This window comes from Orbicella franksi, chromosome 7, assembly GCF_964199315.1.
Source record: "Orbicella franksi chromosome 7, jaOrbFran1.1, whole genome shotgun sequence".
Classification (NCBI taxonomy): domain Eukaryota; kingdom Metazoa; phylum Cnidaria; class Anthozoa; order Scleractinia; family Merulinidae; genus Orbicella; species Orbicella franksi.
In genome coordinates, this window is record NC_138151.1 from 25,749,105 (window position 1) to 25,763,441 (window position 14,337).

General features: G+C 40.7%; 1 protein-coding gene and 1 pseudogene across 1 annotated transcript in view; both read right to left on the bottom strand.

The window, feature by feature from the left end:
- LOC145492473 (uncharacterized) overlaps positions 1-14,337 on the bottom strand; it is a 121,464-nt gene that overhangs the window by 4,727 nt on the left and 102,400 nt on the right. The window lies entirely within an intron of this gene.
- On the bottom strand, positions 1,053-11,634 carry LOC145492736 (uncharacterized; annotated as a pseudogene).

Below are 14,337 nucleotides of genomic sequence, written 5' to 3' on the forward strand. Positions count from 1 at the left end.
TAGACTGACTAAAGTCATTTCTGTAAAGAGTAAACCCACCAAGCTGATATGTATCATCTCTATCTGACGAGCAAAGTTTTGATTCAACAAAAATGTTGACATCAGCTTTTTGAATGTTGTAATCACTTCGCACATCATCTATGTGGAGGAGGAGAGATCTAACATTCTGAAACAAGATTGTTTTTGTTTGGAGTGAATTGTCAGTCTGTAACACTGCTAAAGGTACAAGGCTTGCTTGTGTTCTTAATCTGCTCATTTCACTTTTAACCCTGTCAGTAACCTTTATTTTGTTTTCATTCAAATTAAGAACATGCAGTGCAGAGCTGTTTAGTACACGGCTCAAGCCAACATAATGCATGTGCTCTCTTGTGGATGCTGGAGAATCAACAACTGCCTCATTTAATGTGTCGCCTTGACAACGGTGAATAGTCTTGGCAGCAGTGGGTCTAAGCGGAAATTGGCGCCGGAGATTTTGGACTTAACTTTTTTTATCGACTCGAAATTGTCTTGTTACTTCCAATACTGGTGTCCAATTTCTATCTATAGCTGCCTTGTACAAATGTGCATTTTCTCTGCGCTGGTCTCTGCCTATGTCAGGATGTGGAAAAGAGACCCAGATAATACTTGGTCTGGTAGAATTTTCAACTCTGTAGTCTATGTTTTCTATGACACACTCTGCACCATTGGTGAGTCCATCAGTCACATCAATATTAGCTGTCAAGTCATATTTTGCTGCCGTTGCTACGGACACTAGCGAATATAAACCCATTGTCTTTGTTGGATCATCTGGGATTTTTTTTTTTCATTTGTTTCTTGAGATCATCAGAAATGTCCCCAACTATAATGTCCACAGCCTTAATCTGAGCTTTATCAGCTTTAGAGAGGGTATACAGAGGATTGTTGTGAGCATCTACTGATGCATTTGTAGTAAATAAATGTGCCGTGTTCATAGGATAATTATCTTGTTCAGGCCTTACATTCAGAAGTCGTTGTTTCAAAATGGATATATCCCCTTCAGAGTGATTTCCCTCTCTCAAACGATTGAGTAGCTGAGCAAATTCTTTGTCATTTTTTTTGTCTCATTATTTCTGACAATTTGAAGAGGGTGAAGTACTCTGTCCAAATGTTAGTTGCAAATTCATCATAGCCAGATTGGGAATTTTCAAAGATCCACTTATCAAAAACTGGTTAAGCTGGCAAAGATCTCCAACAGTTACCAAGGTTATTCCACCAAATGGTTCATTAGTTCCCATAATTTGTTGCAACCTTAAGTTCAAAAAGTTGAACGTGCCACTTCCAACCATAGAAATCCCATCGATAAATATCACCCTAAGTTTGTTTAGTTTTGCTCTAATGGTATTCAATCTGTCGCTGTCCAGCGCACAATACTCGAATCCTCTATTGGCAGATACCTTCAAAGCAGCATGTAGTGTATTTCCTTTTATATTGAATGCTGCTTTTTCTACCAGTTGAGACAGTCTTGACAACTTTCACATCATCTGGATTTTCCCCAGCAATACTATTCAGAAATCGGATCAGAGCTTCATACAATGCATTTGTAATGGTACTTTTGCCAAATCCAGCACCTCTACTTAAGAATAATCTTAGAGGGTCATCTTTTGTTTTAATTGAATTTAAGACGTGATAAAAAAAAAAAACTGTCTTTGTTTTTCATTCAAAGAGCGGACAAGTCTACGATAATCGTCATCAGACATGCGCTTTACAACAAGTTCTTCCTGATCACTACTTCTGGGGAAAGTTCCAATATCATCAAGCAAATCATACTGGCCATGCTGCTTGTTTTTGCCGGGGTCAAAGCAACCAAACAGTTCACTAGGCTTGTTTGTCTTCAACAGTACAGTCTTGCTGATTGATATGTTCTGCATTTGGAGCGACATTAATATTGTCAAAGTTGTCACATTCAGTATTATTCATATCCTCCATTGCTTTATCTAGTATTTCTGAATGCCTGATAACTTTATCCTTAACCTGCTCAAATCTCTCTTGGTAAGTGTGACAGTCTTAAATCAAATCTATGCTTTCCTTCCGCCATGGTGTATAAAGCATAAGTTGCTCTCTGTAATGTTTTTCTGGGTCCTTATCTTTATGGTACCTGACATATCGGGAAATTTTAGCCTTCTTTCGTTTTACTAGTTTCATGCCTCCTTTCAGTTTGTATTTGTAGTGTTTCTGTTGTGACGTGTCAGTCACATGATCACTGGTCTATTATGGGATGCGGTTAACCGAAGCATGTGGTCGGAGAAATGAGAGCAGAAATAAATCTTGTTGTTGTTATTGTATAAGCTCTTTTTGGTCTACTTGCGCCCGAACCACCACATTTGGCGACGAGGAAAACCGGATAAAAAGTGGATAACGAGTTTAGACAGTGGAAAACTCGCACAGATGGCCGTATCCTTGAGCGGACTGCCAGGTTTACAAACATTCAACGCTGTGGGCGAGCCAGCTACACTCGCACAACAATGGCTAACTTGGAAAGACGAATTCGAATTGTACGTGACTGCCTCGGGAATCAGCGACCCAACACAGAAGAAGGCGCTTCTACTTCACCTCGCCGGGCCCCAAGTCAGAGACGTTTTTAATAACTCAATCCCTGCCGACAAACGAGGCGAAGCGAAGGATTACAAGAAAGCTATGGACAGCCTATCCGAACATTTCAAACCGAGAAAAAACGCGCCGATGGCAAGACAGGCGTTTCTCGCAGCTCAACCAACCGCTGGAGAAACCATTAACAATTTCATCACACGCCTGCAGAAATTAGCCGAACATTGTGAATACGAAGGTGAAAGGGACAACCAGGTGAGAGATCGTGCGATTTCTTTCATTCAAGACAAAAACCTCAAGGCCAAGTTGTATCGCGAAGAAACATTAACATTGAGCAAACTATTGGAAATCGTTAGTCAATACCATGACAAAGAAGCCCTCGTTCTTATCCGTGATGGCCGAGTGAATAACATATCTCCAGACGCCAAACAAGGGGGGAAATGTTGGCGGTGCGATAAAGCGGGACACTTCGCGAAGGAATGTCTTCGTTCGCGTGACCACAAATGCGGGAAATGTGGCAACGTGGGTCATTTCGAAGTGTGCTGTCACTCCAAACAGAGTGAAGGGCGAGATTCTAGTCGCAGTTCGAGTCGTGGTCGTGGAAACGAATACCGTGGAAACTCTGGAAGAAAGCAAAGCCGTGGACGAAGAGGAGGAAGTTCACAGGGCCAACGTGATGTACGCCAAGTAACCGAAGACGTGACTACTGGAAACTCCGCAAGGAAGGATGATTTCTACGTGTTCTACACTGGGGAGACAGATGACGGGAACACTCTGAAGCTGGAGATTGCAGATAAGACTATCAACGTTATTATAGACTCTGGTGCTAGTTGTAATTTAATGTCCGAAGAAGTATTTAACCTTGTAACGGGGGGTAATGTTAAATTGTTGGAGTGCAACAAAAGAGTTTTTGCTTATGCATCTGAAGAGCCACTCCAAATCAAAGGAAAATGTAATCTTGATGTACGTGTGCCACAAACCCAAAAGTCCCTGAATGTTGAGTTTTATGTTATGCTTGGCAAAGCTGTGACGCTATTAGGCCGCGATGCATCTGAGTTGCTTGGTGTTTTAAGGGTTGGTATCCCTGTTAACAGCTGTGATGTTGAATCTGATGGTGCTAGTAACAATCCAAAACAAGCAGATAGAAAGGCCTCCCTAAGGGCAAAGTTTCCCAAAGTTTTCCAGGGCCTGGGGAAGCTCAAAGGGTACCAGCTCAAGTTACACATTGATGAAAAAGTACAACCAGTTGCTCAACCCCCACGCAGAATTCCTTTTAGTAGACGAGAAAAAGTCACGGAGAAATTGGAAGAGTTACTGAAGCTTGATGTTATCGAAAAAGTAGAGGGACCTACCAGCTGGGTCAACCCCTTAGTAGTGGTCGAGAAGCCTAACGGTGACATTAGAATCTGTCTAGACATGAGACAAGCGAACCAAGCCATTGTGCGGGAGAAACACCCAGTCCCCGCCGTAGAGGAAACACTCCAAGAAGTCTCGAATGCCAAAGTTTTCTCTAAATTAGATTTAAATATGGCTTTTCACCAAATTGAGTTACACCCAGACTCAAGGGACATTACAACCTTTGCTGCGCCTAATGGCCTTTACAGATACAAGCGCCTGCTTTTTGGTGTAAACATGGCCACGGAAAAATTCCAGCAAATTGTTTGGCAGATCACCCAAGACTGCCCAGGGGCATACAACCTGCACGATGACCTACGAGTTGTTGGCACAAATGATGAAGAGCATGACGAAAACTTAGAGAGGGTCATGCGCAAGCTTGAAGAAAGTGGGCTTACGCTTAACTATGATAAATGTGAAATTGGTGTTGGCAGCATGATCTACATGGGTGATGTACTCTCTGGGGAAGGGCTGAAAGGACACCGCGGAAATACGTTTTTTGGGGCGCGATACAGTATTTTGCTGATCAGCGGTACACCTTAACAAAACTACAAAATGCCTGCAACTTTTACATTGTTATCGCAGCGAGTCTTGTCGACAGTGAAAAAGATACAAAACTTAGAGCGCACACTGTAAACTTAGCTTTTAAACTCCGCTCATTTGTTGGATAGTTCTCAGTTAATATTATATATTGTGCCAAAGCCAAACTGAACTTGCACACGGTGTGAAATTGTTGTTGTTTCGTGAAAGTTCATGCTCGCAAGCGGCGAGCCAGTGGCAATTTACGTTACGATGTGCGCTAAGGCTAAAACTAAGCAGCTTTTGTGTTGCTGTAGCGGTGTTCTGAGGACATCAACTTCTCAAGTTTGTTGAATTGATGGGCTTGAACCGTGTGAATCGGTATGTCAACGGCATTTCGATCAAATTCGTCGGGAAGACAAGCTCGTGTTCGTCCACTTGTTCGATTGGGGGCACTCGCGTAAGTAAACACGGTCATCCTGTCTCCACTCGGTATCACCGAATTATGGACCAAGTTGGCCGAAATCGAAGCAGTGCTTCGTATAAATCTTGGACATGTTGGTGTAACAAGTGTAGGACTGAATCCCTAAAAGGGTTCAAAATCTGGCCTCAACTCGGGGAAGAATTCACCGAGGTATGTTTTATCATAAAATATCCAATTTTAATTACACTGTACTTCAGTAAGCTTGAGGCTGGCGAAAATAAAATTTTAAATTTTCATGTTTATTATTGTTTCTTTGTTTCTTGTCATAATTTCGAATTGTTGCAGTTCTGTATTTTGCTTTTAGCGCCTCTAAAGTGTGAAAATTATTTTAAACTAGTTGCATAGCTATTAGAGTTTAGAAAAAAAAGCTATTTAGCTATTAGAAAAAAACACAAGAAGTACATGAATCTGATTATCTTAAGATGGCAGAAGACATGGAATACAAAGCTGTTAAAAGGGTAATTAAAAATACATGCATATGTTATTGCACGACAATAAAAATACCATAAAATCTGGGTAATAACAACTTCCAATTAAAACTCAATAAATGAATTTCATTTTTAGTTATAAATAGGCTATCCCCCTGTATTCACACAGCAATCTTCTGATTGTAAGGCCACCCAGATAATTTCTGACCACATTACCTTAGAGCCTGAGACTCTGTATAACTTTCTAAGATTAATATTTGTTTACATATTACTATTATCTGGATTTCCTAATAGAAAACTTCTTCTATTGTACATTTTTTTTCTATTTTGGCTCAGCAAAAATCCTTTTAGATACTGTCCATGGATGATTTTCACAACATCAATGCTGTAAAAACACCAACTGAGAGAACAGTGACCAATGCTCTCCATATGGCAACTCCTCTCCTGAACATTCAGCCATCTGTTGATGGTGGGGAGAGGCAGGGGGCAAGAGCCCGGGAGAATATGGGGCAGGAGCCCGGGAGAATAGGGGGCAGGAATCCAGAGAGAAATGCAAAATGCTAATTTTTGTCATTCATTAAGGCTTCAAATACTTTCAAAAACAAGAACTGAAAATGTTACTTGACTTTCATTTAGTGTCTTTAGAGACTTCTAGGCCGATGGGCAAAGAAAAATTCACCCTTGGGCTCAAAAGGAGGCCCAAAATGAAACCCTTTGACAGTGGTTACATCATAGGTCATTCACTTGAAAGACATGGGTAAGAGTAGCAAGGCTGGAAACGAAGGAAAAGGAAATGCCCAACGGGTGTGCAGCTAAATGACTAAGATGTGTTTTGAGTCTCTTAATTTACAGGGGACAGGAGCAGGACGAACAAGGGTGGGAGTCAAGAGATAGAGGTATGGGAAGTGGGAGAACAGGGTATGGGAAGTGGGAGGTTCTGACTCCGCTGTCTCTTCCCCCACTTGATGCAGTACCTTGTCCCTAAGTAAAAGGTAAAGTCTGCGTAGAGCCAAGTGGCCCATCAGGCCAGGCTTACCTCGGGTTCTGTAGCATGAACTGACTAGGAGTATTTCTACTAACCCCTGCTGGATAGGATGCTAGTCGATCACAGGGTTACCCCCAGCATTATATTCACCAGTACCCATATGTACACCTTTGTGGAGAGAGGCACTGTGAGAGTAAAAGTGTCTTGCCCAAAAACACAACACAATGTCCTTGACAAGGGCTCAAACACGGACCGCTCGATCCATTGCTGAGCGCACTAACCACAAGGCCACCACACCTCTCACCTTGTCCCTTAGGCCTAACCTTAACCCTAAACCTAAAAAAAGGAGTCTGTAGATTTCAGTCAAGTTTATCTCTTTTATCACTTGTGTATTTGAGACAATTTCTAATTTCCTCGCTTTCTGCCATTCAGTTTACAGTACCAAAGCCTGATTTTAAGTGATTTGCAACTACTGACGGAACTTGTTTTTGCAACTTACAACTTCAGACTTTGCACAAAATTTCTCACTGGAGAAAAGCAATGTTGTAGAACTTAAGTGATGAACTAAATGCAATAAATATTAATTTGTAAGAAATGTATCTGTTCTTTAATACATGCTTTTGTGTCTAGTATCTGAGTTGGATGTAGCGAAGATATATTACCAATGGTTTGTAGACGACAGTAAGCCAATTCAGAGACACAGTGGCATAAACAAACCCACTTGTTAGCCAAATATCACAGGAAAAAAAATAAATACATATAATTATATAATTTATTGCCATCAGGTGCTACAATGTCTTGTAATAAAGTGGTTACAAGTTAAGTAAGAATCTTACAGGAGGGAGGATGATACAATATTATGACTAAGGGGATCATAATTAATTTCATATTGATTCAAAGCACGTGATATGTACATGTCTGATTCATTAAGCACACAATGTAAAAATTATTTTGTAGTAATTGAGCAAAGCTCATCTGAATTAAATTAAATGAAAGGAAAAACAACAACAGTCAATTATTTATATCAGTTTATACACTGCACATGTAAGATAGGGAAATAGAAATCGAAAAGTTTCAAATGACTGAGTAAACAAAATAAACTAGTGGGTTTCATTGAAGAGTTGATTACTGCCTCTCTGAAATGTTGAATGTCTTTTCAGCATCAAAAGATGTGAAACTTGACCACATCCCATAAGTGGAAGCGGTTTCGTGTAAACAAATTCAGGTGTTTGGGCATTTTAAAATATTTAGTTACCTGTGCATACATGTACAAGGAAACGGTCTTGAAAATTTCCATGTACTATCAACATGTAATCATGTAAACAAAAGAGACCTCAAGCGAGGAAAAATTGTCTATGAACCGAACATATTGCGCGGTCTTGAATGTTTTCAGTATTTCCAGCGTTCGCTGCGGCCAACAAATCACAGTATTTTCGATTTCTACTCCCTTCGCAAACGCCACTATTATATTTAAATGTAGGCTTAAACAATCTTTAATGATAGAGAAATATCTTGTGAATGAAATGAACAAATGTTTTATTCTGACAGCAAACGGCAGGTACAAAAAATTTATGTCACCTGTTCCAAAAGGCGCAGAAAGTCAGAAAGGTGATAGAAACGCCAAACAAGCCAGTCTTTAAAGACAAATTCTTATCAAAGTTTCTTTGACGCGTTGCGAAATATAATCTAAATGAACAAGCACCAAATGTCGGCGAAAGTGAGTATGAATAAAACGGTCCCGACTTACATGTACCTTAACCACTTCATGCAAATTACACTTTTAATCCAACTAGTCTTCAAAATCCTTGCAAAAGCTTCATACAGAACCAATCTTCTGCTTTGCTGGATACCCATCGTTGTTTTCGACAATTCTGAGGCGAGGGCGACTGAAGCAACACGATCCAGGCTCGAGTCAGCAAACTACACATTACTCCACACAAAATGACTCCCCTGTACCCCTATTCATTACCGGAACATTGTTTGAGTATTAAAAACCCATTTCAGGACGTCAAACTCACCAATAACGAGAATTATCAAGGATATTTTCGACCTTAAAACGAACCAAAATACTGATCTCGGAAAGGACAGCACAGCCTGATGGTGATGACCACTGACCAGTTACGGTGACGTCAAAAAACGTATTTCCGCGGTGTCGGCTGAAAGTGTCTAGTCAACGTGTGAAAGCTATTGTTGAGGCACCAGCACCCCAAAACCCATCAGAAGTAAGAAGTTTTCTTGGCTCCGTGCAGTTCTGTTCAAAGTTCATCCCCAACTTTGCATCAATATCGAGTCCATTGTGGGACCTCACCGCAAAAGACATCAAGTGGAAGTGGGGAGTAAAGGAAGCAAAGTCATTCCAAGAGATAAAAGACCGGCTGACTCGTGCACCAGTGATGGCATATTTCAGACAGGGCGCAGAAACTCGTCTGACAACCGATGCATCACCAGTGGGAGTTGGGGCGATTCTGGAACAGAAGCAAAAAGATGGAAGCTACAGGCCAATATATTATGCCAGCAGAAAGCTGAGTAAGATTGAAATGAGGTACTCCCAATTTGAAAGAGAAGCTCTGGCTGTAAGGTGGGCTTGTGAAAAGTTCTACTTGTACCTCTATGGCATTAGCTTTGAAGTCTGCACTGATCACAAGCCTCTTCTCATCGTACTCGGAGCAAAGTCAAAGCCCCCATCAGCACGAATAGAAAGATGGCTTCTCTACTTACAGCAGTTCCAATACAAGTTGACACATATACGGGGCAAGGACAATGCTGCAGACGTCCTGAGCCGCCTACCGGTGGGTACTACCCATGATCACGAAACTCAAGCTGCAGAAGAGTTTGCGTACAGCGTAGTAAGTGAGGCTGTACCAGCTGCGTTGGTGCCAAAGGAAGTTGAAATCGCTTCTGAAAAAGACCCAACGCTAAAGATGTTACGGCAGGCTGTAATGACAGATGATTGGAGCCAGTTACAAGGCACAATTTACAAAGCAGTTAAAGATGAACTGTGGGTGATAGGACAGGTGGTGATGAGAGGAAGCCGCATCCTCATTCCACAGAGCCTTCAAAAGCGCACTATAATGTTGGCTCACGAAGGACACCAAGGTATGGTCCGAACTAAAGCCAGGTTGCGAGAGAAAGTATGGTGGCCACGAATGGACAAGCAAGTAGAGCAAGCAATACGAACATGTCACCCCTGCCAGCTTGTCGGACCCCGATCCAAACCAGAGCCGGTGAGATCAACCAGACTACCAGACTCCCCGTGGCAAGAAATCTCAGTTGACCTTCTCGAGATTACAAGTGGAGATCACCTCCTGGTAGTTGTAGACTACTATTCTCGCTGGATCGAAGCTGTCCTTCTCAAGAAAACAGATGCACAAAATGTAATCAAGTCCATGGAGGCTATTTTTAGAACACATGGTCTACCAGAGACTGTCCGTAGTGATAACGGACCTCCATTTGCATCCAAGGAATTCGAGGGATTCCTAGAGTATCTAGCAATTGAACACAAAAAGGGCGTGCCCTATTGGCCCCAAAGCAATGGAGAGGTGGAGCGTTGCAATGAGACCTTACTGAAAATCGTGAGAATCGCGCGCCTAGAGGGTAAAGATTGGCGAAAAGCACTCGCAGACTTTCTATTCCAGTACAGAGTTACCCCTCATACTGTTACTGGGATATCACCAGCAGAACTACTGATGGGGAGGAAGCTACGTGACAAACTTCCAGAAGTCCAAATCCCCAAGGATCGAGCCACTGAAGCACAGTGGCAGCTGCTCTTAAAAGAGAGGGATGCTCATGCTAAACTTAGACAGAAGGAGTATGCAGACAGAACACGCGCTGCCAAATTCAGCGACATTGAAGAGGGTGATCAAGTCCTACTGAAACAGGCTCGAGAGAACAAACTCTCACCCAATTATGAACCTGAGCCATACAAGGTCGTTCACAAAGATGGAAATGCCGTCATACTGGAAGATACCAATGGGAACAATAAAATGCGAAACATAGCCCACATGAAGAAATTTGTTGCACCTGAAACCACTGAAAAGGAAGACCAGATACAGCCAGCACAACTACGCCAAGAGCCAGACCAGGTGGAACAAACGCATCCAATGACAATTGCAAGCCAGCCAGCAGAGGTGCAAGAGACTCCACCCAACCCTTTGCCGGGCGATTCAGTTGTTTTGCGACCTGCGCGCTCTAGACAACCACCCGCCTATTTAAAAGCCTACGTATGCACTTAGTTTTAGAATGTGCAAGAGACATAAAGAGAGAGACTGTTTGTTTTAAGGACTATTAATTAGATTTGTAATACTGTTCATTTAGTTTTTCTCTAGTGCTGACATTTGTAATAACTTAGGGGGAGATGTAGTGTTTCTGTTGTGACGTGTCAGTCACATGATCACTGGTCTATTATGGGATGCGGTTAACCGAAGCATGTGGTCGGAGAAATGAGAGCAGAAATAAATCTTGTTGTTGTTATTGTATAAGCTCTTTTTGGTCTACTTGCGCCCGAACCACCACAGTATTCAGTTAGTTCACATTGTGGGTCAGTAATATTAGTGTCATTTGGGTCATCATCAGTGTTTTCCTCAAAAGTAGTCTCTGGAAGAAAGTCACCAGAAGCAGTGAGTGACGACTCACTAGAATTTGTGTCATCTTGTGTACCCTTAACACACTCAAACCAAGCAACAAAGTCAGCAAGGCAAAATTTTTCTAATTGTTTTGGTCTCCGTTGATACCGCTTCATTACATTATCAGATTCTATGTCATGTGAGCTATCAGGCAACTCTTTCAGCTTTTCCAGTTTCTTTATTAAGAATGTTCTTTCATCTGGAGGTGAGGTGCTTATAAACTGAACATCACGAGATGAACGTCTTAGAGGTATTTGTAATACAAGGTAAACTGCTTCTTGAGCACTGATTTCAACTGCATTGAGAAATTTGTTTCCAATATGTCTAACTCTATTGGTAATGTCTTTATTACCTGACTTTGCTTCTTCAGACGCTTTTTCCAGAAGTCTGCTCATACCTCGCTGGCCTTTTGTAATGTACGACAGTATGTATGTAGCACATGCATATGGATCTAACACATATTGTATGTCCATGTTTGCTTGCCAGGCTTGGAGTAAGTGAGCATTGTAATTGTTGATCCTTATTTCTGATGGTGATGTTTTAAGAAATGATGTGTAACGCTTTAATGTGTTCCTGATAGCTAAGAGATAACTTTCTTCAGTTAATCCTAATTTTTTCAGGAAATCTTCAAAGCGTATATATTCCCCATATTTCATGCTGTCAAGGACCTGTTTTATTTTTTTGGAATTTTCTTTTATTAGTTTACTCTCCTTCTCATCGGCATATGTTATTCCCTGATCTCTTGCAAGTTTTGGCATGTCTGTGCATTTGCAAATTGACAAGATTTTCCATTTCACTTGAACTGTTTGGCTTGTGGCAGATGATAAATTTATCGACAAATGTAACAACCTCCTCATTGGAATCTTTTTCATATTGCGGTGCATCCTTTATCCAAAACAATCCATGAATATGTGGGCTTCCTCTTTGCTGAAATTCTACTCTGTAAAAATAATCAGCTATTTCTCCTATAGGTGCAACACTGCTCTTTAAAACATCACGAATAAACAACTGTACTATGTGGTCAAAGTTCCTAGCACAGGTCACAGGATCTTTTTTAATGAGATCTGATTTTTGTTCCCAAGTCATTTGCTGGATTTCATCATCACTGTACTCTTTTTTCTCAACAATTCTACCTAACGTTTGGAGAAGATGAGTCCACCTTGTTTCAGCAGCTGGAAAAGAGCAAAACCATGTTTGGTTGCCAAGTTGACGAATCATTGCAAACAGGTCTTTTTTGCACTTTTCAAAATAAGGTGGTGACCCTCGAACACTTTTTAAAACTCTGAAACCTTCATCTAGGTGTACAAGCTTATTGAGATAATCTTCAGATTTCAAGTCTCCAGCAGTGAGACATTTACCTTTCGTCTTACACTTTCTGAGTGAAATACAAACACTATCTTGAATTTGCTTGATTTGCAGCTTTTTCAGCTTATAAAAGATATTAGGGACAGACATGGCAGCTCTACTATCCTTACTTCTTAATTCCCACTTCGCAATTGTACTGTATGATCCAGGGACGTTTCTTTCATTGTTGTCAGGCCTTCGTTTTCCACAAAATATTGATGGAAATGAAAGGTATTCTGAGTCCTTGTCCAAGAATATCCCTAATGGTTTGTTTCCTTCTCCTGGTGCAAGACTAATAATTCTGTCTGCATTTTCTACTATGTTGGATTCTTGCAGTAATGTATCTGTAACTCCTGAAGGACTTTCCTCAACTCCACACCAATCATCATTATCAACTATTTTGTCTTGACTATCAACTCCAGTGTTAAAAATGTTGTTATTGCTTACATCGTCCATTTTGTCCTTTGAAAGGGCTTCATCAATAGGATTTAGGACACTAGGGTTTTGCACAAATTCTCGCCAATCCTCATTGTTGGTGGAATTAATGTCATTTAGCCATCTATTTTGAACTTCTATACCTTCTCCTTTGAACAAGTCACTTGTGTCTACAAGATACTTAGCTGCATCTAGTACTATCTTAGGTCTAACATTCTGAAACTGATAATGATGCTTATAGTTGAGACGCCTTTTAAGTTTTATAGGAATAGTTTGTGATTCACTTAGTGGCCGTGGGAGACAATGTACAGTGGAATTGGCATCACTTGGGACATTTACAATGTTTCCATGAATGGACAACTGACCACCTCTAGGTAGTTCACGGATTTGCATAAAAGGTATACGTGGTGATATTAGTCGCTCTTCTATATATCAGGCTTGTCAGGAAAACTCATTTTATTGGCTTTAGAACAGCTGGGCAACTTTCCTTTCTTCAGATTTGAATCACAAGTTATGCAAATCCATTCAGTGTCATTAACACTTTTAAAACCAGTAAGACAGGACTTAACCACATTTTGTGAGCAGGATTTGTATCCATTTACATCACATTTCACCACAGAGGACTTGTACCACAACTGATCACAACAAGTACATACATATTCTGGGCCATGCGCAATGTTTTTGTGAAACAAATTTATCATGGAAATTGCATTAGTATCTTTGTTTTTTTGTGCTTGCAACCTGTCACTGCCAAATGTTATCTGTGATACATTTGGGAGATCTTGAAAAAGTGCTTCATTAACTACACCAGCTGTATGGAAACGTGACACAGTTTTGAGCTTTTCTTTGGAATTTCTATTGATTTCTTCAATGTGTTCTGGGTTACTGGCTTTCTTTCTCTTAAAAAAACTGTTTTTAGTCTCCCTTACAAGCTATGGGTTATCTGTTTTTCGTTTTCTACCTGACCGCTTATTAATTTTCAGTACAAGCTCTGGGTTAGCTGCTTTTCGTTTTCTAAATGACTACTTATTAATTTCCCGTGCAAGCTCTGGGTTATCTGCTTTTTGTTTTCCAACTGACTGCTTATTAATTTCCAGCACAAGCTGTGGGTTAGCTGCTTTTCGTTTTCTAACTGACTGCTTATTAATTTCCCGTACAAGCTCTGGGTTAGCTGCTTTCCGTTTTCTAAAGGACTTTCGCTTGAATTCCCTTACATGTCCCAGGTTCATTTCCTTTCTTGTGCACCTTGGTTTAAATTCTTGTCTATATTTGTTTCACTATTACTGTATCTCCTTTGCATCTCACTTGTGGAAACATAATGAATTTCGTGTACATGCCCAATGTAAATTTTTAGGCTACCATCTGTCACATTCATTGATTCAACAACAGTAGCAGGAGAAAAGGCTGGATTTGACTCAATAATATAAATTGAAAAGTTAAGACAGTTAGCAACTGCTTGAATTATGATAGCATCAGCCCATGTTCCTTGATTTGACATGCTTTGTAAATAATCTTGCCAAGAATGTTCAGTGTTACTCTTTATAAACTGTTCAGGGTTATGCA